Source organism: Cornus florida, unplaced genomic scaffold, assembly GCF_030987335.1.
Source record: "Cornus florida cultivar Cherokee Brave unplaced genomic scaffold, ASM3098733v1 CherokeeBrave_3.0.0_Hap2_Chr04, whole genome shotgun sequence".
NCBI lineage: Eukaryota > Viridiplantae > Streptophyta > Magnoliopsida > Cornales > Cornaceae > Cornus > Cornus florida.
Window position 1 is genome coordinate 18,732,375 of NW_026775574.1, and position 25,984 is coordinate 18,758,358.

Sequence of the window (25,984 nt, forward strand, 5' to 3'; positions counted from 1 at the left end):
GCTCAGAAAAGAAAATTAAACGAAAAAAATTCATTCGTAAAATTTCAGGAAAAAGGAAAGGAAGGCAAATGACCGGGTCGTTACACCCAGTGTCTTACAGTAGGCTTTCAACTTGGGAGAGCCCGCTCTTGGCCAAAAGTTGCGTTTTAATGGTTTTAGGCTGCGTTTTGACTGTTTTATGTATTTTTACTTTGTTTAAACTGTTATAAATGTTGTATGGGGCTGTTATAAACTTGAAATATTATAAGGAAACATTAATTTATAATTGGATTAAAGAACGGAGCAACATGAAGTTTAAGAAAAACCTAGGCGTTGCACACTATTTTGTTAGTTAATGTACTTACTGGAACTTAGTAAAGTTTTTATATATGATTTAATTATAAATAATCGTATCTCCACAGTGTTATAAGTATAGTGCATTATATGCAATTAACTATGCTTAGTTTCGATTTACTTGATACTTAAATTGCTGTTAATGGTATCAATTTATGGACTATGTTAGAGGATGTAAATGCTTAACTTTATTATAGCAGTTTACATAATTGGAGTATGATTTTGAGGCCCTATAATGAATGCCTAATATTGATATATATATATTAATTGACACTGATGCATATTTTGGAGAATGATTATTGAATATATAGTGTTATTTTATTAACTACGGTATTTGGAGGATTATATGCACCTGTATGGGACGGTGGCATATTAGGGATGGATTAGTTCAAATACTAAGTCCTACCTAATCTGGATTAAGGTATGGATTAACCATAAAGGTTAAGTCCATCTCATAGTTGCGTCATGTCAATAAAATAATTAAATGACCTACTTTAGTTTCTGGAGGAATTGTTATATATATATCAAACCACTATACAGATGGATGATATTTTGTATTAGGAGTGTACGGACTTTATATATTTAAGTTATGGTGCCATGGTATGAGCTTGAGTCTTAGGACCATGGTTAGGGTGCGTATTTCACCTATGATGGATAACTGGACATAGGTGTTGTTCCTTGGTAGGTTTAGGTACACATGACCACGTAATATGCAATTTGCATGGTATCTCTACTCAAGCTGAGACATACCTATTGGACTAGTGAACGTCCTATAGTGTGTAATATATACATATATGGACTACTCTAGATATTGTTGAGCTATCTAGGATGTATCTACGTATCGGGTTTCTGTATGGATTATAGTAGGATAGAACTTGCATGTGTGCCTGACCCACTCTTTTATTTTTTCAGGTGTTCGTCAGTTCTAGGGTTAGAGCTTGGAGGTGCAGAGCAGATATAGACACTCATTCCTCTGACTATGTAGGATTGCTTTTCATATTTAGATTTGGACTTTGTTTCAGTTTTTCTTTTACCGTTTGGGATTTTAAAAAGGGGTCCACTGGATGGATTCTCGAGTTATATGGATTGGAGGTTTTGGAAAGTTTGGTTTTTAATTATTAACGTTTAAGGATTTTGTTATTTAGTGTTCGTTCAGTTTATTATATTATTTCTTATTTCATTTTGTAATCTGTGTTCATTTTAAATATTGATTGTTTGATATTCCCTCGGATTTGGGCTTGGGCCTGATCAACCCGTGTATCGGATTTGAGGGGTATTACAGTTGGTATCAGAGCACTCTAGGTTCAGTGTCTCTAGGATTCTATCGTATAAGACTTATGCGTAGCGTTTTCTTTTAATTAGAGCTTAAGTATAGGATTCGTTGTATTCTTTTACGGTTCCTTTAAATCATACTGATGTCTATTTTTTTGTGTTAACGGCATAGTTAACACAAGAACCAGACGGAACAATCAGCGACGAAGGGAAGAGGCACGTAGGCAACAAGATCTCCTACGACATTAGCAAATGGAGGATGAGCAGCAAATTCCTGGGTTTCAAAATGATGATGGTCAATTTCGTGACGAGCAGGAGGAAGTTCCGTAGACTCCGGATCAAGGTAGAGATCCAGAGTATCCTCCTTATCTCAATGGCATCATTGCTCGGGCTATAGACGTAGGGGTAACAGCTGCACTCTGAAATCAGCCACAGGTTCAGCAGGCACATATTCTAGCACCAGTGGTTTAGACGGATTCATGGGAAAAGGCTAAGAGTTCTTTCACAAAGGGGAGTCCACCTGAGTTCTCAGGCTCCACCGATACGAAAGCATCTCACCAGTGGAAACAGGACATCGAGCTCCATCTTCGCCTAGTTCAGTGCACGGAGGTTCAGAAATAGATACTTTCTACCTTCAAGCTAGTTGGAGATGCACTATAGTGGTGGGAGTCTGCTACCACCGCAGAGGAGAGGATGACATTGACCTATGATCAGTTTGGCACTCGCTTTGATGAGAAGTACTTTCCTTATGCAGTCAGGGTAGCCATGAAGACAGGGTTTCTCAATCTGGAGCAGGGGAACATGACAGTGGTAGAGTATGAGCAGCAGTTCACACGCTTATCTCTATTTACTCCGGAGGAGGTGGATAAAAAGGAGAAGAAGCACAATAGCTTCGTTAAGGGACTGATGTGGTCTATTAAGTGAGCTATTATAGGTAATCCAGTTTACACTACTTATGCTCAGGTGGTGGACAGTATCAGTTGACCATTGACTTCAGACAGGCTAAGGGTGAGAAGCGGGGTGACAGAAACCCTGCTAATCAGTCAACTAAGAAGGGGAATGGAAATAGATACCGACAGAATGACAAGGGCAAATTCCAGGGATATTAACCTTGGAAGAAGCACAAGGGTGGTTCAGATGCTCACAAGAATGGGCCACCTATTCAAAGGTAGCAGAATGGGGGACCACAGGCAGGACAGGGTCAGCCACAGGCTAACCAACAGAGGAGACCATTTGGTACTTTCCAGGGTAGTTGTTACACTTGTGGAGAGTATGGTCATACTTCTAGGCAGTGTCCTAAAGCAAGACAGGGATAGGGACAGCATATGCAACAGGGACAGAGGGCACCAGTACCTCTACTAGCTCCATAGGTTCCACGGATTCAGGGACAGGCATATCCAGCTTTACCGGCACCGCCACAGACTCAGGGACAGGCACCGCAACAATTGCATTATGGCAGGGTGTACAACCCCATGCCATCGGATGTTCAGGCACCTCAGGCTGTTGAGGGTAAGTTTCCTATTCATGGTTTACAGGGACGTGTTTTATTTGATACAGGTGCTACACACTTATTTGTAGCTAGGTCTTTTATTTTTTTATCTGGGATGATCACGCGGGTATGCAATAGAGCTCAGGGTATTTTTACACCGTTAGGTGATACTGCCATTGTACATGAGAGTGATGGTCCTGTGACACTAGATATTGGTAGACTCAGATTTCTAGCCAATCTATTGGTCCTGGACATGCATACTTATGACGTGATACTTGGGATGGATTGGTTATCTCACTACCATGCCCAAGTTAATTGTTTTGATAGGTCTATTGTGTTCACCATACCTAATCAGGATATGTACGTTGTCACTATGCCACGTTCTTATGGGGGCAGTAGCACTTATTTATTCCATATGGAGGAGGAAACGGAGAAGGAGGTTACTGTGTCATTGGATCGTATACCAATTGTGTAGGACTTTCCGGATGTTTTTCAGGAGATTCCAGGGTTGCCACCTAGTCAAAAGATCGACTTTGTGATTAACTTGGCTCTAGGAACTACGCCTATTGCTAGAGCACCATACAGGATGGCACCAGTGGAGATGAGAGAGTTGAGGGATCAGATTCAGCAATTACTCAGCCAGGGCTTTATTCGTAGGAGTACTTCACCCTGGGGAGCACCAGTTCTGTTTGTAAAGAAGAAGGATGGTTCACTTCACCTGTGTATAGATTACATAAAGTTGAATAAGGTTACCATTCGCAATAAGTACCCTTTGCCCAGGATTGATGATCTGTTTGATCAGTTAAAGGGAGCTACATACTTTTCTAAGATTGATTTGCGTTCTAGATAACATCAACTTCGGGTTAGGGAGCAAGATGTTCCTAAGACATCGTTTCTCACTAGATATGGATCTTATCAGTTTTGTGTTATGCTGTTTGGATTGACTAATACACCATCAGTTTTCTTAGATTTAACGAACCGAGTTTTCTGGGCTTATTTGGATCAATTTGTCATTATTTTCATTGATGATATCTTGATCTATTCGAAGTCTAAGGATAACCATGCTAGACATCTTCGTATAGTGTTGTAGACGCTTCATAAGCACCACTTATATGCCAAGTTCGAGAAGTGTGAATTTTGGCAGCGGAAAGTGAAGTTTCTGGGTCACGTGGTGTCAGAAAGGGGGATAACGGTGGATCCAGCCAAAGTTTCAGCAGTGGTCAAGTGGGGATAGCCTACTTCACCTACCGAGATTTAGAGTTTCCTCGGGTTGGCAGCATATTATCAGAAGTTCATTCAAGGGTTCTCGAAGATAAAAGGACCACTCACTCATCTGACTAAAAAAGGTTTACGGTTCGTGTAAGACGAACACTGTCAGAAATCTTTTGATAAGCTAAAGACTTGGTTGACTTTTGCACCAGTTCTGTCTACTCCACAGAGCGGAATAGAGTATCTTGTCTACACAGATGCATCTTTACAAGGGCTTGGGTGTGTTTTGATGTAGGAGGAGCGACCGATTTCTTATAGATTTCGAAAGCTTAAGCCTCATGAGCTTAATTATCCGACACATCATTTGGAGTTGGCAGCAGTGGTCTTTGCCTTACGTATTTGGAGGCATTATCTGTTGGGTGAGTCCTTCAGACTATTTAGGGAGTTAAATATGAGGCAGCGTAGATGGTTGGAGTTTGTAAAGGACTATTATTTTTTTATACAGTAACATCCAGGGAAAGCGAATGTGATGGCCGATGCACTCAGTCTCCGACCCACTGCTAGCCTTTCTGCTTTATTCACCACTAAGTGGAATGCTTTGAAAAATGTGGATGAGTTGTCGGATGCTTTTATGGCTTGTATGATAGTTGCACCTTCCATCATTTATAAAGTTTTGAAGGCATAACTCATGGATCAACAGTGCATTGACAAAGTTACAGAGATAGCTTCTAGGGAAGTTCCATTTTACTATGTTGGGACTGACGGAGGCTTAAGGTACAAGGGGTGATTAGTGGTACCTTTTGCTGATAATTTAAGAAAGGATGTGATGACTGAGACTCATCATTCTAAGTTCTCTGTTCATCCAGGAGGAGACAAGATGTATCAGGATATGAAACTGCAGTTTTGGTGGGCAGGTATGAAGAAGGACATTGCTCTTTTTGTTTCTCATTATAGTACTTGTCAGATGGTTAAGATTGATCATCAAAGGCCGCCAGGAGCTCTACAGCCACTACCTATACCAGAGTGGAAATGGGAGAGCATTTTAATGGATTTTATGGAGGGATTGCCCAATTCTTTCAAAGATCACAATTTTATTTGGGTTATCGTTGATAAGTTGACTAAGTTGGCTCATTTCTTGCCTATTCGCACTAACTTCACTTCGGAGCAGTTGGCGAAACTTTTCATTACAGAGATTGTGAAATTGCATGGCATTCCATTGTCCATTATTTCAGACAGGGATTCGAGCTTTGTGTCAGGATTTTGGAAGAGTTTTCAGCAGGCTTTGGGTACAGATTTACATCTTAGCACTGCTTATCATCCTCAGACTGATGGACAGACTGAGAGGGTTAATCAGATCAAGGAGGATATGCTGCGTTCGTGTGTTCTTGATTTCAAGGGCTATTGGGAGGATTATTTGCCACTTATGGAGTTTGCGTATAACAATTGTTTCTAGAAGACTATTGGTATGGCACCATTTGAGACATTGTACGGCCGATCGTGTCGATCACCTGTTTGTTAGATGGAGGTTGGCGAGAGCAGATTCTTGGGTCCTGAGTTCATTAAAGATACTTCTGAGAAGATTGCTCTCATTCGGGATCGCATGCGTATTGCTCAGAGTAGACAAAAGAGTTATGCTGATCGTCGTACTCGTGCTTTAGAGTTTAGGGCTAGAGATCAGGTTCTGCTCAAAGTGTCTCCTATGAAAGGAGTAATGCGCTTTGGGAAGAAAGGGAAGTTGTCACCATGGTTTGTCTGTCTGTTCATGATTTTAAGGCCCTATAATGAATGCCTAATTTTGATATATTTGTATTAATTGACATTGATGCATATTTTGGAGAATGATTGTTGAATATATAGTGTTGTTTTATTAACTATGGTATTTGGAGGATTGTATGCACTGGTATGGGACGGTGGCGTAGTAGGGATGGATTAGTTCAAATACTAAGTCCTACCTAATCTGGATTGAGGTATGGATTAACCATAAAGGTTAAATCCATCTCATACTTATGTCATGTCAATAAAATAATTGAATGACCTACTTTAGTTTTTGGAGGAATTGTTATACATATATCAAACCACTATACTGATGGATGATATTTTGTATTAGGAATGTACGGACTTTATATATTTATGTTATGGTGCCATGGTATGAGCTTGAGTCTCAGGACTATGGTTAGGGTGTGTATATCGCCTATGATAGATAACTGGACATAGGTGTTGTTCCCTGGTAGGTTTAGGTACACAGGACCACGTAATGTGCGATTTGCATGGTATCTCTACTCAAGCTGAGACAGACCTATTGGACTAGTGAGCGTCCTATAGTGTGTAATATATACATATATGGACTACTTTAGATATTGTTGAGCTATCTAGGATGTATCTGCGTATCGAGTTTCTGTATTGATCATAGTAGGATAGGACTTGCATGTGGGCCTGACCCACTCTCTTATTTTTTTCAGGTGTTCGTCAGTTCCAGGGTTAGAGCTTGAAGGTGCAAAGCAGATACAGACACTCATTCCTCTGACTATGTAGGATTTTTTTCATATTTAGATTTGGACTTTGTTTCAGTTTTTCCTTTACTGTTTAGGATTTTAATAAGGGGTCAACTGGATGGATTCCCGAGTTGTATGGATTTGAGGTTTTGGAAAGTTTGGTTTTTAATTATTAACGTTTAAGGATTTTGTTTTTTAGTGTTCGTTCAACTTATTATATTATTTCTTATTTCATTTTGTAATCTGTGTTCGTTTTAAATATTGATTGTTTGATATTCCTTTGGATTTGGGCTTGGGCCTGATCAACCCGTGTCACAGATTCGAGGGGTATCATAATTAAGAGACTTAAGTAATTTTTAAAACTCTTTCTGAGATTGTCTTGAATCCCTAATATTTATGCTTTATCTTATGTGGGTTTCACTATCTAGTATGATAGGAATTATGATATTTGTTAGTCCCTAATGAATTTCACATGCACACTAGAATTTTATCTATAGATAGTTATATTTTTGGTTGAATTCTAATGACTATGATGGATATGAATTGGTAAACTTTGAAGGTTATTACTGTGTCATATATATATATATATATATATATATATATATAAAATTTAAAAAAGAAAAAAGAAAAAAGAAATACCTAAACCCTTTCATGGAGTAATAGGGGCTCATGCCTCATAAGTATAGAGTGTTTGCATGAAGAAGTTGGGGGTAAGGATAAGGAAAAAGAAAAAAAAGAAAAAAAAAGAAAAAAAAAAGAAAAAATTGAAATAAATTGATTTGGTTTGTCTAGATTCGTATCCTAGTTCACTTGAGCAATTAAGTCCTTAGGGGTGTCTTTATACCTAATGCCCTAAGACTGTCTGGTTTTGTAGTCATTGGCTAAAAGCTTGTTACATGAGTCTTCTAGAAAGCTTAATAGACCAGACATTCATAACCAATCAATACAATGTGTGTGAAAAAAATAATAATAATATTTTTCCATAGAAAATAACTTGAGAAGAGATATGAGGAATTGAAATTATAGAAGTTGGATTCAATTGAAAAGACATTACTACATATGTGATTTGCTAGTTCACAAATTTCACAACATTGGGATTGATTTTGCTATTGTTCTTGTTATATAAGTGTGTATTGGGATGAAGTTAGAAAATAGGGACAAAAGAGTATTGTCAGTTAATAATTTTTAAAGTACTTTTGTGCAGTCTTCCCCTTGATTATTGTGATGATATAAGAATAAGTTGATTGCCAAATGATTGAATTGTGTTGTATGTTTGTGGGTATCATCTCTAGAAACCCTCACGAGATTTCACTCGTCCACTAGGGGTAACCTAGGGGTTTAAGAGGTTTGTTGCATATGCTAAATGCAATCGTGATTCCCATGAAAGTGGCATTTATGTTTTCTTTAGTTTTATTGCTATGAGACTAGCAATATGTAAGTTTGGGGGTGTGTTAGGTGCTAAATGTTATACATTTTAGCCCCTTTACTTGCATATTTTATTCTCTTAATAGTAATTTATTTGTGATTTTGCATTGTTTTATTATTTTTATTTATTTCAGGGCTTTAATTGTAAAATCAGTCAAGACCGGTGGGACCGAGCAATGTTGAAATATCCACATTTAATTACACTTAGAAAATAGTCCAAAAGAAACCACAAGTTGATGAGAATGGAAAGAAGAAAAAAAGGAAAAATCATTCTCCAAAAAGGAAACTTTTGCCAAAGTTGGTAACTTAAACCTGTTTTGGTAATCTGGTTGTATCTCTCTCTGTAATGACCCGGTCTTTTTCCTCCTTTTTTATTTTCGGTGATTTATTTATTTATTTTATTTATTTTTTTCCATCTTTTACTCGTTTATCATTTTTCCTTGCTTAACCTCACTTCGGGTGTTTGGATTTGATTCCGATTTTGCATTCATTCATGATACTTGATTTCCATAACATTGGTATTTTCACTTTTGTTGAAAAGCATGCTAGTTGCTTTTATTTTTCATAAAGGGCATGAATGCTTACTTTAGTGTAATTATTCATAACTTTTGGGATTTTAGTGTAACTATGCAAAATTATTATTATTCATTTGGGGGACCTTTTTGCAATTTATTTTAGAAGATATTTTGAAAAAGGACCATTTTGTAATTTTTGGAAAGTGTGACAAGTGTCACACTCTCATGGAGCCATTTGTTGGCATTTAGGAGAAGAGACTTGGCACCATGACCACTTGACATTTGGTGGGTGGAGATTCATCCATATGTTGGCCTTAGATTGGTGCACATGTAACCATTGGATTGTTGACAAGTGTAAGCTTAGGATTAAGTCTTGGAAGAGGCATTGGGTTGTTGACAAGTGTAAGCTTAGGATTTAGTCTTGGAAGAGGCATTGGATTAGTGACAAGTGTAAGGCCATGATGTAGTCTTGCATTGTGTGTGTGTGAGAGGTAGTGCTAGAGCACATAGTGAGTAGAAGATCTCTAGCCCTTCCACTCACCATTTTTACACTTTACTTATTCATTTTCATTATCTCAAATGAACCCTAACAAATCCACCATTGGAGGAAAGCTTAGTTCATAGCTTACCCCTTCAATTTGGCTCACTTCATACACCTTAGACTAAAAACCTTGGGAGAGAAAAGTTTCCTCCCATTCTCCTCTTCAAGAACCCTAAACTTGTTTTCCATTTTGTGCTTGGTAGCTTGGATTATAGAGATACAATTCTCTATTGAGGTAGGGGAGGTAGTATGCTTATTTTCTAAGTGTTTTGAAATCCTTTGGGGTTTAATATATATTGTATACATGCTTTTAGAATTGTAGTATTGCATACTATAGGAAATCCTTATGATTCACTTAGGGTTTCATTAATCAAGCATATATGTTGTGTATATATCTTGAGTAGGATTGTTGAAGTTGTATAGAATTCTTCATGATTTGAGTTACTATGCTATTGTGATGGAAATCCTACATTCTAGTAGATTACTATTGATAATCATGACTGTTTTAGAAGCTATTTGCTAAAATGAAAACATTTAGTATATATGGCTTATTGTTGAGGCATGCTTAAATTGATAAGTTAATGATATTGTTTTGTGCATTATATCGTGTTAAGAACTTGTCATCTATCATGCCATTCTAGATTTGGAACCCTAAGACATGGTTTGTATGGTTTCAAAGTACTTGTGCATGGAAGGTGGTTTATATGCCTTGTTATCTATATATAAGTTTTGAACTTAATATATACTTTGGATTCTCTTGGGACATGGTTACTAGTAACATGGCTAGAGTTTGACTCTAGTGCGGGAGGTATGAGTTCTCCCCAATCGAGATAGTGCGCACTTAGGGTGGTCTTCCCTGCGGGTTAATGCCCGGAATAACCGTTGAGGTCTCGGCAGAATTCCGAGCTTAGGTGTCCAAGGATTCCATTTTTTTTTTTTTGATTTCGCATTCATTTCCAAGTTGACAATCAATGCTATTTGTAACTTGTAAATTTTGTTATATGCGGTTTGATGTTGTTAAGTACATCCTTTTGATATTGTGTTGTAATAGAATCATTGCATTAAGTTTAAGATGATCCTTTAGAACACCTTGAACATAGACGTTAAGTGGAATGCTCCCTTGTATTCGTCTATATTGATCTTGTAATGATATTGAAACTTTAGGGTATACGCATATGCTTCTCCTACGAGTAACTTGATTACTCACCCTAGTGGTTTGGGTTATTTTTCAGGTAAAGAGACCATGTTCTTGGATGATCATCATCCTTAGAAGATTTTGAGCTATTTGAAGCATTTTTGTATATTGACATGCACTTGTTTAGCATGCCTTCCTTTTTGGATGTTAATTTTGTATACCATGGATGTATGGTATTGTAGAAGCTAAGATGGCTTCCTTGATGTGTAATGTATATCTAAGAACACTTGAAGATGTCTATTTTGTATGCATAACATGAGGCCAAGTGCCATGTACATTTATATCACATGTATGCTAGTTTAATCCCATAGTTGTCTTATGAAATGATGAGAATTCGAGGTTTGACAGGTTTGTATTTTGTATATGACATGTTATGTGACCATGAGCTATTGGAACATGTGTATTTACTCATTTTACATATGTGTGCATGTTCACTTTGGCACATAACACCATTCTTGATGAAATGAACACTTAGAGTAGCATTCATTTGCATGTTTTTGCTAAATGAGACCTCAAGGGCATTTTTAGTATTTCACTTGAAAAATAAATGTTGGTCTTGACATGGTTGACCAGAAAACATAATTTTAAGGGGGGTTACTTCACAACTTTTTTCCAAAAGAGGTCCAGAAAGTCCTCAAAATTACATTTTAAGGTTGCATTTCAGGTGCAGCTACAGGAGTTCGAGCGCTCTAAAGGGGAGTTCGAGCGCTCAAAGTTTGGGCAGAAAGTTTTGGCCCTCAGACATGTACTGTTCGAGCACTCAAAGGTCCTAGTTCGAGCGCTCGAAGTACTGTTCATAGGTGTGTGTTTGTGTGTCTTGGTTCAGCACTGCACCTCCAACTTCAAATTGTCATATCTTCCTCGTTTTAACTCCAAATTAGTCCGTTCTTAAGTCTAAACTGACCGTATCAAAACAAGCTTTCCAATGGTACCAATTAGAGTTTCATATTCCTTTGGTAGCTAATGATATTCAAATTTTAGTGGAGGGGTGTCAGTTTTTGGCTCGAACTGGGTTAGGGTTTTTCTTCCTTCGACTTCAAGATTTGATATCTTTGCCGTCTGGACTCCGAATCAAGTGATTCTTGAGTCTAAATTCATTAATTTTTCGTTGTATTTCCAACGGTGTGCTTTTTAGTACCCTTTTTTTTATGGAAATGACCATTTTACCCTTGGGTTCCTTTTTGTCCATTTTTGAAATCTTGTTTCCGCATTTGTTTTCTTTGGATTCCGTGATCTCATTAAGGGTCTCTTTGGTGTCCTAGAGACATGTTATGTCCCTAGGGATGTCATTTCATCTTTTGCTTTCACAATTCGGATCCTTTATCGGGTCATCTTTTGGTTCATCACTGACGCACAGGGTTGAAGAACCTTGGGCCGTCACAAGTGGTATCAGAGCTCCTAGGTTTGAACACCTTAGGATGACGGGTTTTGGGTGCATATCATGCTTTTAGGTGTTTCATGATAACTTGCTTAGTAGTATGACATGTCTTTATGCTTATATTCCTATGTGGTTAAGAGTACCTTTGTTTGACATGTATGCTTATCTGTTTAAGTGCTTAACTATTTAAGCAACTTTTGTTAATTGCTTTGGCATGACAGTATGTTGCATACCTAGTCTTGCTCCTTGCTTCATTGCATTCATAGTATGAGTTGCATTTAGTCATAATAACTTGTGTTATTGTTGGCTTCCTTTGTTTTATATGTTTAGAATCATGGTTGTCATGCATGGAGAGTCTTCACGTCAGGGCATTGAGGAGCAGGTGGCTGACACAGAGTTCACGAGGGGTCCGGGGAGGCCCAGGATTCCAGTTCGTGGCGCAGATGCTAATCCGCCGCGGGCACAGACTTACGAGGAGCGAGTGGCTCAGGGTATCACTCAGGGAATTACTGAATCCCTACCGGAGATGATACTCATACAGGTGGCAGGGATACAGATTCCAGCACCGACACCGGCACCGATAGTCAATAAGGCACTAGAGTACTTTATGCGACTCCAGAGGGTCAAGATTGATCCATTTGCGGGGAGTTCAGATCCGCTAGTCTCAGAAGCTTGGTTGGACCTTATGGTTCGCAAGCTAGATAGTATGGCGGTACCCACGGACAGGTTGAGGATTTCCTTGACTGCTTCTTTATTCATGGGGGATGCAGATATCTGGTGGAGGTCTATGACCAATGTTCACAATGTTGAGTTGATGACTTGGATGAGTTCAGGGGTTTATTCTTCGAGCACTTCTTTCCCATAGCTATGAGGTAGGAGATGAGGACACAGTTCACAGGTCTTTATCAGGGCACTATGAGTGTCATTGAGTATGAGACACGATTTACTTCTCTCTCTCGTTATGCCGAGGATATGGTAGCAACAGACGAGGCCAGGGCAATGAAGTTTCAGGATGGGCTACATCTTGACATCAGGCCACGGGTCTCAATTCTTGATTTGAGGACTTATAGAGAGGTAGTTCAGAGGGCTATGCTAGCTGAAGCAGAGGAACGGGATCAGTTACGGATCAGGGGTTCACACAAGCAGCCTCGTGGAGATAATCCATCATCTTCCGGGAGTCAATGGAAGAAGGCTAAGGTAGGGAACCGTACTCACTCACAGGGGGCATCACAGCAGAATCGTTCTGCACCTACAGTTCCTGTATCTTCGGGATCAACCCAGGGAGTGGTTTGTTACCATTTTCAGCAGACGGGGCACATCAAGCCTCGTTGCCCACAGCTTCGGGCACAGGCCGATCAGACTTCAGTTTCTACAAAGATAGGGCAGGGAGCTTGCTTCTATTGCAAGCAACCAGGTCATCTCAGGAAGAATTGTCCAAAATTGTTGAATAAGTCACGTAGTGGCACAGATTCACAGATGGTACCGGCACAGTCTGCAGTGGTTCAGTCTGGTTTCAGAGTTCCTCAGGCACCACAGGTAGTGGCGCCAATTGGCACTTATCCAGCTAGAGGTTCTACACCTACTGCTTCTACACATCAGTCAGGCTATCAGGGCAATTTATAACAGGGCTCAGGGACTCAGGGATGAGCCTACGCTTTTCCACAGGTGGAAGCTTCCGTAGGCACCTCTTCAGTTTGAGGTATCTTTCCAGTTTTCAGTTCTTGGGCATGAGTTCTTGTTGATACTGGTGCATCACATTCTTTCATTTCTGCATCATTTGCACATTCATTGGGTCTGGAGGTCACACTTCGGGATAGTTTCCTCTATGTTGACACACCAGTAAAGGGTCCAGTGTCTTTGGATCGTGTTTGTCGAGGTTGTGCTATTGAGATAGCTAGACGGACTTTGGAGTTCGATCTTGTTGTTTTTGACATGACGGGTTTTGACGTCATTCTTGGGATGGATTGGTTGTCATTCTTCCCGGCTACGATCGATTGCTTCCGCTGGAGGGTGTCAGTTTGCACTCCCAAGGGAGATTGTTTCCATTTTGTGGGAGATCGGAGCAATTCCCACCCGGCAAAGGTTTTCAGCATTGGTGACTGGAGTCGCTACAGATCCTACTTGGCTAGTTTGCTAGTTGATGAGGATAGCAGTTTAGGCCGTGTTCTTCCGGCAGTTGTTGAGGAGTTTGTTAATGTCTTTCCAGAGGAACTGACAGAGTTACCTCCTTTAAGGGAAGTGGCTTTTGCTATTGATGTTATTCCCGGCACGGCACCCATCTCTATGGCACCGTACCGTATGGCACCGGCAGAACTTGATGAACTGAAGGGTCAGTTGGATGATTTGAAAGCTAAGGGCTTTATTTGTCCTAGTGCTTCACCATGGGGAGCACTGGTTCTTTTTGCGAAGAAGAAGGATGGGCCTTTGAGACTTTGCATCGATTATCGCAAGTTGAATCAAGCTACGATCAAGAACAGTTATCCTTTGCCTAGGATCGATGACTTGTTTGATCAGTTGAAGGGAGCGACATGCTTTTCGAAGATTGATTTGAGGTCGGGCTACTATCAGTTAAGGGTTAAGGATGATGATATATCCAAGACTGCTTTTTGTACACGGTATGGCCATTATGAGTTTCTGGTGATGCCATTTGGTTTGACCAATGCTCCAGCAGCTTTCATGGACTTGATGAACCGTGTATTCAGTGACTATCTTGATAAGTTTGTGGTGGTGTTCGTTGATGACATTCTCGTGTACTCAGCTTCAAGGGAAGAGCATGAGTATCACTTGAGAGCAGTTTTGCAGATCCTTAGGGTTAACTAATTGTATGCCAAGTTCGAGAAATGCGAATTTTGGCTACCGGAGGTGAAGTTCCTTGGACACTTCGTGTCAGGGGGCGATGTTGCTATGGATCCGTCAAAGATTGAATCTGTAATGGATTGGGAGCGGCCGAAGACAGTGTTTGAGATTCGAAGCTTTCTTGGCCTAGCCGGCTATTACAGGAGATTTGTTCAGGATTTCTCTCGTCTAGCGGCACCAATAACTCGACTTACTCGCAAGGGAGTCAAGTTCATATGGAATGAGGCTTATGATTTTTCTTTTCAGGAGTTGAAGGTCAGGTTGACATCAGCTCCAGTTTTGATCATACCTGAACGTGGTTTGGGTTATGTGATCTATTGTGATGCTTCACGGGAAGGTTTGGGTTGTGTTCTGATGCAGACTGAACGGGTGGTAGCTTATAGGTCTCGACAGTTGAAGACTCACGAGTTGAACTATCCGACACATGATTTAGAGTTGGCAGCAGTTATCTTTGCCCTTAAGGGGTGGAGACACTATTTGTATGGGGAGAAGTTCGAAGTTTTCTCCGATCACAAGAGTCTCAAATATCTCTTCTCTCAGAAGGATTTGAATTTGAGATAGCGCAGATGGTTTGAGTTCGTGGAGGACTATGATTTTGTGTTGCAGTATCATCCGGGGAAAGCCAATGTGATGGCTGATGCATTGAGTAGGAAGTCACGAGGTACTCTTGCTAGCATTTCCATTCATAGATGGAAGATGCTAGAAGAGCTTGCAGATCTTGGTTTGCAGTTGTATGAGGATGTTTCATCGGCTATTTTAGTTAGCCTTGTGGCTCAACCAGCTCTTGTTAACAGAGTTATTGAGGCACAGCAGGAGGATGGGGAGATGAAGTCCATCCACGATCAGATTTCAGGCGGCGGGAATGTAGAGGGTTGGACCTTGCATTCAGACAGTGGTCTCAGGTACAGAGGGAGGATGTTTGTCCTTTTGTCTTGTCGTGACGATGTTCTTCGGGATTTTCACCATTCTCGACTCGCAGTTCATCCAGGTGGTACGAAGATGTATCACAATTTGCGGAGACAGTTTTGGTGGAAGGGTATGAAATGGGATGTTTCCCAGTTGGTGGCTAAATGCCTTACTTGTCAGCAAGTGAAGGCAGAGCATCAGAGACCGGCATGTTTGTTGCAACCACTACCAGTGGCAGAGTGGAAGTGGGAGCACATCACTATGGATTTCGTGCAGGACTTCCGAGATCCAAGGCAAAGAATGATGTCGTTTGGGTCATTGTTGATAGATTGACTAAGATGGCTCACTTTCTGCCTATCACAGTGACAGACGATGCAGAGAGACTTAGTGGACTGTATGTGGGGCAGATTGTCAGGCTTCCCAGGGTTCCAATATCCATTGTTTCGGATAGGGATCCCAGGTTCACGTCTCACTTTTGGCAGAGTTTTCAAGAGGCTCTTGACACAGGGCTTCACTTTAGCATGGCATTCCACCCTCAGACTGATGGTCAGTCAGAGCGTACCATTCAGATATTGGAGGACATGCTACGGGCTTGCATTTTGGATTTTGGGTGTAGTTGGGAAGACTACTTACCCTTGGTTGAGTTTGCCTACAACAACAGTTACCAGACCAGTATTGGCATGGCACCTTTTAAGGCGTTGTATGGCTGACCTTGCAGATCTCCAGTTTGTTGGACCAAGGTAGGTGATACAGTCGCCTTGGGTCCCGACATTGTCATTGAGACTACAGAGAAGATCAAGTTGATTCGGCAGCGGTTGGCTACAGCTCAGAGCAGGCAGAAGATTTATGCTGATAAGAGGAGGAGATCCTTGTCTTTTCAGGTAGGGGACCACGTCTTTCTCAAGATTTCTCTACGGAAGGGACTTTTGAGATTTCGACAGACGGGCAAGTTGTCTCCTAGGTTCATAAGACCAATTCAGATTTTGGAGCGCGTTGGTGAAGTTGCTTATCGTTTGGCATTGCCGCTAGACATGGATAGAGTTCATGACGTCTTTTATGTATTTATGTTGAGGAAGTATGAGCCGGATCCATCGCATGTTTTACGGTGGACAGATGTTGTTGTTGATGAGGATGTGACCTACGAGGAAGGTCCAGTCCAGATTCTTGATTCATGGGAGCAGGTTTTGAGGACCAAGACCATCCCATTGGTTAAAGTTTTGTGGAGACATCATGGTGTTGAGGACGCTACCTGGGAGCTCGAGCAGGAGGTTCGCTCTCGGTATCCCCATTTGTTCTCTCTTTCAGGTACGGCGTGATTTCGGGGACGAAATCCATCTAAGGAGGGCAGGTTGTAATGACCCGGTCTTTTTCTACCTTTTCCATTTTCGGTGATTTTCTTTTTATTTTATTATTTTTTTTTTCGTCTTTTACTCGTTTATCGTTTTTCCTTGCTTAACCTCACTTCGGGTGTTCGGATTCGATTCCGATTTTGCATGCATTCATAATACTTGATTTCCATGACATTGGTATTTTCACTTTTGTTGAAAAGCATGCTAGTTGCTTTTATTTTTCATAAAGGGCATGAATGCTTACTTTAGTGTAATTATTCATAACTTTTGGGATTTTAGTGTAATTATGCAAAATTATTATTTTTCGTTTGGGGGACCTTTTTGCAATTTATTTTAGAAGATATTTTAAAAAAGGATGATTTTGTAATTTTTGAAAAGTGTGACAAGTGTCACACTCTCATAGAGCCATTTGTTGGCATTTAGGTGAAGAGACTTGGCACCATGACCTCTTGACATTTGGTGGGTGGAGATTCATCCATGTGTTGGCCTTTGATTGGTGCACATGTAACCATTGGATTGTTGACAAGTGTAAGCTTAGGATTAAGTCTTGGAAGAGGCATTAGATTGTTGATAAGTGTAAGCTTAGGATTTAGTCTTGGAAGAGGCATTGGATTAGTGACAAGTGTAAGGCCATGATGTAGTCTTGCATTGTGTGTGTGTGAGAGGAAGTACAAGAGCACATAGTGAGTAGAGGATCTCTAGCCCTTCCACTCACCATTTTTACACTTTAGTTCTTCATTTTCATTATCTCACATGAACCCTAACAAATCCATCATTGGAGGAAAGCTTAGTTCATAGCTTACCCCTTCAATTTGGCTCACTTCATACACCTTAGACTAAAAACCTTGGGAGAGAAAAGTTTCCTCCCATTCTCCTCTTCAAGAACCCTAAACTTGTTTTCCATTTTGTGCTTGGTAGCTTGGATTATAGAGATACAATTCTCTATTGAGGTAGGGGTGGTAGTATGTTTATTTTCTAAGTGTTTTGAAATCCTTTGGGGTTTAATATATATTGTATACATGCTTTTAGAATTGTAGTATTGCATACTATAGGAAATCCTTATGATTGACTTAGGGTTTCATTGATCAAGCATGTGTGTTGTGTATATATCTTGAGTAGGATTGTTAAAGTTGAATAAAATTCTTAATGATTTGAGTTACTATGCTATTGTGATGGAAATCCTACATTCTAGTAGATTACTATTGATAATCATGATTGTTTTAGAAGCTATTTGCTAAAATGAAAACATTTAGTATATATGGCTTATTGTTGAGGCATGCTTAAATTGATAAGTTAATGATATTGTTTTGTGCATTATATCATGTTAAGAACTTGTCATCTATCATGCCATTCTAGATTTGGAACCCTAAGACATGGTTTATATGGTTTCAAAGTACTTGTGCATGGAAGGTGGTTTATATGCCTTGTTATCTATATATAAGTTTTGAACTTAATATATACTTTGGATTCTCTTGGGACATGGTTACTAGTAACATGGCTAGAGTTTGACTCTAGTGCGGGAGGTATGAGTTCTCCCCAATCGAGATAGTGCGCACTTAGGGTGGTCTTCCCTGCGGGTTAATGCCCGGAATAACCGTTGAGGTCTCGGCAGAATTCCGAGCTTAGGTGTCCAAGGATTCCATTATTTTTTTTTTGATTTCGCATTCATTTCCAAGTTGACAATCAATGCTATTTGTAACTGGTAAATTTTGTTATATGCGGTTTGATGTTGTTAAGTACATCCTTTTGATATTGTGTTGTAATAGAATCATTGCATTAAGTTTAAGATGATCCCTTAGAACACCTTGAACATAGACGTTAAGTGGAATGCTCCCTTGTATTCATCTATATTGATCTTGTAATGATATTGAAACTTTAAGGTATACGCATATGCTTCTCCTACGAGTAACTTGATTACTCACCCTAGTGGTTTGGGTTATTTTTAAGGTAAAGAGACCATGTTCTTGGATAATCATCATCCTTAGAAGATTTTGAGCTATTTGAAGCATTTTTGTATATTGACATGCACTTGTTTAGCATGCCTTCCTTTTTGGATGTTAATTTTGTATACCATGGATGTATGGTATTGTAGAAGCTAAGATGGCTTCCTTGATGTGTAATGTATATCTAAGAACACTTGAAGATGTCTATTTTGTATGCATAACATGAGGCCAAGTGCCATGTACATTTATATCACATGTATGCTAGTTTAATCCCATAGTTGTCTTATGAAATGATGAGAATTCGAGGTTTGACAGGTTTGTATTTTGTATATGACATGTTATGTGACCATGAGCTATTGGAACATGTGTATTTACTCATTTTACATATGTGTGCATGTTCACGTTGGCACATAACACCATTCTTGATGAAATGAACACTTAGAGTAGCATTCATTTGCATGTTTTTGCTAAATGAGACCTCAAGGGCATTTTTAGTATTTCACTTGAAAAATAAATGTTGGTCTTGACATGGTTGACCAGAAAACATAATTTTAAGGGGGGTTACTTCACAACTTTTTTCCAAAAGAGGCCCAGAAGGTCCTCAAAATTACATTTCAAGGTTGCATTTCAGGTGAAGCTACAGGAGTTCGAGCGCTCTAAAGGGGAGTTCGAGCGCTCAAAGTTTGGGCAGAAAGTTTTGGCCCTCGGACATGTACTGTTCAAGCACTCGAAGGTCCTAGTTCGAGCGCTCGAAGTACTGTTCATAGGTGTGTGTTTGTGTGTCTTGGTTCAGCACTGCACCTCCAACTTCAAATTGTCATATCTTCCTCGTTTTAACTCCAAATTAGTCCGTTCTTGAGTCTAAACTGACCGTATCGAAATAAGCTTTCCAATGGTACCAATTAGAGTTTCATATTCCTTTGGTAGCTAAAGATATTCAAATTTTAGTGGAGGGGTGTCAGTTTTTGGCTCGAACCGGGATAGGGTTTTTCTTCCTTCGACTTCAAGATTTGATATCTTTGCCGTCCGGACTCCGAATCAAGTGATTCTTGAGTCTAAATTCATTAATATTTTATTGTATTTCCAATAGTGTGCTTGTTAGTACTCACTTTTTTGATGGAAATGACCATTTTACCCTTGGGTTTCTTTTTGTCCATTTTTGAAATCTTGTTTCCGCATTTGTTTTCTTTGGATTCCGTGATCTCATTGAGGGTCTCTTTGGTGTCCTAGAGACATGTTATTTCCCTAGGGATGTCGTTTCTTTTTTTGCTTCCGCAATTCGGATCCGTTATCAGGTCATCTTTTGGTTCATCACTGACGCACGGGGTTGAAAAACCTTGGGCCGTCACACTCTCCTCGAGTGTCAAAATAGCTAAATTGTTGCACAAGTTGAAAGAAGTTTGAATAGCTATAATTTTGTATTTCACCGGAATTTCATGAAATAATTGTTTACATTATCAAAATTGGGATGGAAGCTAGTCTGTATGAATTTTGAAGTCTTTGTTTGGCAGAATTTACATGTATGTCTTCTATATAAAAAATGGAACTTTAGGGCTAATCTTCTCTTATTCAAAGGTTGTTCTCTACATCATTAGAGCATCATGATACAGAGAAGCTTGAGGCTAAGATCAGAAGAGAAGTATTCAGAAGCAAGAAGGGATCAATCCATGGCAGTGAAGATGTCTTCCTTAACCATGAAGAATTCCACTCCAGTCATGCTTGGCTAAATGCTTTGTTATGGTTGTGATGTAGCCCTAGCTTAGCACCACTGGTTTGATTGCATTTATTTATTGGAGAATAATTTTTATCATGCATGATTGTATAATATATATGATTTTTAATTGATTTTTCAATAAGAATCGATTTGAGAGTTTTAATTCAATTACAAATATTTTTCTATCTTGTCTTAGATATTTTAATCTTGTAATTGAACACAACTCATTCACTTCTTTTAGTTGCGAATGAGATGATTACACAATGGTATTTCTTTGAATATAATGTTAGAGATTTGATGGATTATGCGTAGAAAAGATAGATCATGCTACACCCTAGAGTAAAGTAGTTATGTAGATGGTTTATACAAATCAAATATAGTCCATGCTTAGCTTTAAATTATATTATTTTATAGCTGAATTAATATGTGCTTGTAGCCATGATTAATTCCCTATGCATGTTATATGATATATTTCCAATAAATTGATGCAATTAACTGGTCGTGCGACGTTAGTGATGAAGTCATTCCCCTAGTTTTCTCTCTCTATTTTCTACATCATATTCAGTTATAGTTCTTATTTTATTTTTCTACTTAGTTAATTTAGAATAAATCATCACAATCTGATTATCCCACTTTCAAGTTAATTTGGAATTTAAGAAATCTGTTAACAAACTTATTTTACACAAGTCCCTTTGGTACTATACCCTTACAAGTAAGTCATATCTGCAAAGATTCGTGCATTTACGAGTGGTACATATAAATCTCACAACAACACGGTAAGTCCATCTGAGTGTGGAACCATGTTAAGGTACAATGACCCACTGCAATTTTCTCGAGGCATAGGCCGCCCTTTGGGGGAGGTGGAGTTCCAGTATTGTTAGGCCCTTCGGGGGAAGTGGAGTTCCAGTATTGTTAAGCAAAACTGGTTCACCATTGAAACAAAATGAACCATCGTCAAAGGCACCACCAAATGCATGACAAAAATCACTTTTTGATTGCCAGAGATCGGTTAGCTTGGAAGAAGTGGAATTTTGTGGCACTCCAGCTCTACCTTGTAAGGAAGGGGCAAATGGAGAATTTATTATAGCTACATTCTGGCATTTCTCCATGAACAAAAGTCACTAGTTTTTTTACAGGGATGAGTTTGCTAAAACAGAAGAATTGCAAAGAACCGGAACTGGTCGAGGCCCTGATTCAACCTCAAATAGTTGCGCTGAGAACTGATTGCACATCTGCAAAAAAAAAAAATAATAATAAAATAAAATTGATGCAGAGTTTTATCCGATCGCTTTACTTATAACAAATTTGAAATTACACACCCGAATCCCGAGTTATCAAGCAGCTATGTCCTTATTATTCATATTCTCCCTATACAATAAATTGAAAAACTTGAACAACATTATTGTCATTATAAAGGAAGTTAGATGTTAGTTTCATAGCAACATACCGTGCAATTGAAATGATTACTTTGTTAATTTACTAGTATTGTTTTTATTGTTATGCATAGTTTAGGAAAGCTAATACAAGTTCACAATTAGTTTCGTCTTTGTGCAACACATACTAAAGTCAAATCTTTCTGGATTATGTCAAGTCTTTACTCATCTTATGGTTGCATAATATATATATATATATACCAATCTACAATTGGGACAATGGTGGGTTAAATTGTAAAAGTGACATATAGATTTCCAATACAAAGATGTCCAGAGACTCCAGACAAATCAAGCAACATTACAGTACATGTTAAATTTCATTGTGACATAAATGCAAACACAAACTAACCGCGCAGATGATTAATTTCACAATAGAACCACAACCAGAATCCGAGATATTCATTGCCTCAAATTTCTTCTGCAGTTGCAAATCTTGAGCTTAGTCACAGCAAACTCTCCCATTGTACGGACAGAAGGTTAGAGGGGTCTTGGGGATCAGAGGTGCTCCTATTTAAATTGAAACAAACGAAAACAGAATTCAGCAAAATCAGCAGCACAAGACAACTAAAATATCACACAAACACACACAGAATTCAGCAAAATTAGCAGCATAAGACTACTAAAATATCACATACACACACTAACACACACAAATTTAGCGAAATTAATAGCATAAGATAACTAAAATATCACAAATACAGAGAGAAACTGAATCAAGTCTGTACATAATGGGAGTGAAGAAGAAGGATGAGGAAGCAACAGTGAGAGAAAACAAGAGGAGACTGATGAAAACACCATCCATTTCCTCAAAACAGATTACACCATAAAAAACAAAGACAACCCACTTTTCTATTTACAGCCTCCAGGAGAGAGAAAAGGCATGCAAACAATAATATATTGTTTTGAAAGCCAATTCTGTAGCTAAAAGTGACAGATTTCCAGAAGCTGTTGAAACTTCCACAACACTTTCCAAAGGCGACTCTATCGGTTGACAATTTCGTCTCCATGGATCTACACTACCAAATCAGAGAGCAAAGTTCATAGTAAGATGGAGACTCTTAAGACCCACCCAATTGGGCAATAATTCAAACCCTGGTTGACTTGGACTTCTATGGATTGGAATGGTTAAAGAGGATGTGGGAAAGCATTGATGTTCAACGTCTATGTTAATAAAACTAGAGTTGGATGAATCTCGGCAACAGTTGGTGTATTGTGTCTACTCATGTCAATGGATTGAATTTTGATCCAAATCCGATCCGATTAACCGGATATGGATTGAATAAAAAAATCGATAACCCAATAATGATCCGAATCTGATAACCTGTTAGCTTAATAAATCGGATGTGAATTAGGGTGATCCGATCCGATCAGATTAAAATTATATATAATTATACTTCTCTCTCTCTCTCTATATATATATATATATATATATATATATATATTAATAGATTAGATATGACCGTTAGATTTGTTTAGTTGCAACTTATAATGATGTTCTTACCCACGTAATAGTGTAATGTTACTCATTTTTCTATTTTTTATTCAAGATTTTCTATGAAAACATGTTGTATTCTTGTAGTTGATTACGAATTATGAAATATATATATATATATATATATATATATATATATATATATATATTATCATGGTTAAGTATGGCATAAAACATTCATGCATTCGTTGGGAAAGAAAAGGAAAAAGTTGTTTTAAAAGCAAATGAAAATTATTTTGGGAAAAATATTTTTAAAAAGTGGTTTGCGAAAACCTGGATGCCTAGGAGTCGTCTAGTGGTCCATGACGTTAGTGTGGTCTAAAGAGGATTAGGAAGAGACCCTAACGAGGTTGAGCTACCTAGGCCTAAACGACGCCTTGGAGTTCCATGTGGTCGGGGATAGCTAGTCAATCCTCGTTTCGTGATGCCATTGAGTTATAATGGGTCGAGTTGCACTAACAGTTTAAAAAGGTGAAACGGTATTGTTTCGGAAATGGGGAGTGACATTACATTTCATTGGCATATGTTGTGTATTTGGTGTTCGGATAACTAGTATACATTCTTGTTATAGTTGTTGTTGTTTTACTTACTTCCTGAGGCATGATTCCGTTCACTTGTACTCTATTCTTTGTGTGGATTCACGGGGTCACAAGAGATGTGTCTTAGACACTTCCTACTGAGCGGTTGGCACACTCCATCATATTATTACATTTTTTAGGTCACGGGAACGAAGTGGCGGATGACGTTCCTCCACAAGTTTGAATGGGCTAGTAGACTGTTTTGACATCTTTTGTATTTGTGATCTCATTTTTTTGTATAAGCCTTGGGATGGGACGTATATTGTGTATCGACGTTGGAATTAACCAAAGTGCCCTTAGAAGACCTTGGGTTCGGGTAAAGATCCAGTTAGCAATTCGGACCCTCGAGTTCGGGTCATCACAAATAGAACTGTCCTAATATACATATGTTGTGTATCACCTAATTTAGGGCACAATGAAAACTGAAAGAAGGGAAAGTGAAGGGGGATTAGGGAGGTCGCGGATGGATTGCCAGAAGTGGAAGAGGAAGGGCGAGCCAACAATGGATTGTCGAAACCTTGGTTGGAATGTTTGCAAAGTAATTTTTTTTGTTTGTTACTTATTTCTCTCACTTTTCTTGCATTATTCCTTTTCTCTTATCCAGCCCTAATTTTCCTTCTTTTATGTTTACTTAGAATTTTTCTTTCATTTTTCAATCTTCTTCCCTCTGGCTCATACATTGACAGGCATGGGGATGACGTGTGGCGTCTTTATGAGAGCATGAGTGAAAATTCTTTGCATAGAACATTATCATCTAAGACTGGTATAAATTCATAAGGTAGGAAGAGTGTTGGCTTACATTAAGTCGACCACTCAAATGAAATAGCCGTCGAAATGAAGTCTTTCTCTCAAAGGTTTGATCAATTCTTGATTAACCAAAACTCGGCGAACCAAGTATCTTTCTTCCCTAACCATTCTCATCGTGCATCAAATGAAACATGTATGACTTGTTCTAGTGTTCTTCATTCTACTTCTTATTGTCCTCACGGAAAAGTGCAATATGAACCTAATGAACAAGTCAATGTAGCTTTTGTGAACCAAGAGAACAATCCTTATGGTACTCACTATAATCCAAGTTGGAGAAATCATCTGAACTTCTCTTGGAAAAACCAAGGAGAGGGCTCAAACCCTTCCCAAGGCGGTTTTCAAGGGAAGTACATTCCACCTCCACTTCAAAACCAAGGATCCCAAGGTTATAGACCTTATCAATCACAAGGGAATCAATTTGCTAGTTCTCATTTTCCCAACCAATCTTATTCCTAAGGAAATACTAGAAGTCCCGCCTTTGAAGAAAAAGTTTTGAATGCTTTGGGCACTTTAGAGGCTAACACTCAATTGCTTCATTCTCACTCTCAATCTACATTGCTAAGCTAGAAACCCAAGTAGGGCAAATAGCAAGCACTCTTAATGCAAGAGAGAAGGGAAAGATGCCTATTAATGCCCCACCTAAGCAACAATGTGTTGTGGAAACCCATTCCTCATCGGAAGGCCACACCATTGAACATGTTAATGCGGTGACTACCTTACGGAGTGGTAGGATTGTGGACAATCAAGTTGAAATGTCTAATGAAGAGAGTGAACCGGTGTAACCTCAAGTTATCACCCGTCCCGTTTCACTTCCCATTCCTCCTTCATTGCATATACATGATCTTGTGAATAAGAAAACTTCAAAATGTGATTTGAAGAATGATTTTGAAAATGATTTAAAGAAAGATTTACAGAAAAATGAATTTGAAAAGGTTTTGTTGAAAAATAATTTGAAACAAAATGATTTGAAAACTTCTTGTGTTGAAGAGACTTTAAAGAAAAATTTTGAAAAAGTGTTTGAACCAAAAGTTCCATTTCCGGATGCCTTAAAAGGATC